The sequence below is a fragment of the Penaeus monodon genome, chromosome 15 (genome assembly GCF_015228065.2).
Source record: "Penaeus monodon isolate SGIC_2016 chromosome 15, NSTDA_Pmon_1, whole genome shotgun sequence".
Lineage (NCBI taxonomy): Eukaryota > Metazoa > Arthropoda > Malacostraca > Decapoda > Penaeidae > Penaeus > Penaeus monodon.
In genome coordinates, this window is record NC_051400.1 from 14,599,387 (window position 1) to 14,600,065 (window position 679).

The following is a 679-nucleotide window of genomic DNA, read 5'->3' on the forward strand; positions in this document are numbered from 1 at the left end:
GTTTAACGTGTTATCAGATGCCAAAGATACATTCTGTTTTTACTGATTGGCGCTTATCTACGTCATTGCCTTCAAGTAGCCCTTGTATCGAGATACTTTCCTTTCTATCCTGACTTTAACCTCTGCAATTATTACTCTACTTAATAACGAAACCTGAAGCTCCTTAATAACCAAACCTGAAGCTCTTGGGTCAACGAATCACAGAGCTTCTTTAATATTACGTCATCATAAATGGGCGGAGCTCCTGTTCACTCGCCATGGCTAAGAAAAACACGTGTTTTCTGACACTGTGTTTATAGTGTGCATGTTACCACGCTCAAGGTTGCTGTAATAACACAAATTATGATGGAGCTTTCCAATATATCTCAAAAGAAACCCGATATAGCGATAACAAAGGAGTGTCATTTAAATATATATGTATATTATATAAAATCGCATATTTATGAAATGGGCCTGAACATCCCATGGTATATTTTCAGATATTTGATCACAATTATCAAATATTTACAAACAGCCAATTTCTACAATGTGCTCGCAGTTCCACACATTTATTGATTATTTTATAACATATTGTATTGCATGCATAGTAACAGTGGTTACACGAAAGTTAACGCGTATCTGTACACCAGAGATCCACCAATAAACAGTGTCGAATGATACCGAAAAAGCGAAATTTTCA

At 35.8% G+C, this 679-nt stretch overlaps 1 protein-coding gene across 1 annotated transcript in view; it reads right to left on the bottom strand.

Moving 5' to 3' along the window:
* The window catches only part of LOC119581764 (allantoinase-like), a gene marked incomplete in the record, with an annotated part of 9,707 nt that overhangs the window by 8,865 nt on the left and 163 nt on the right, over positions 1-679 (bottom strand).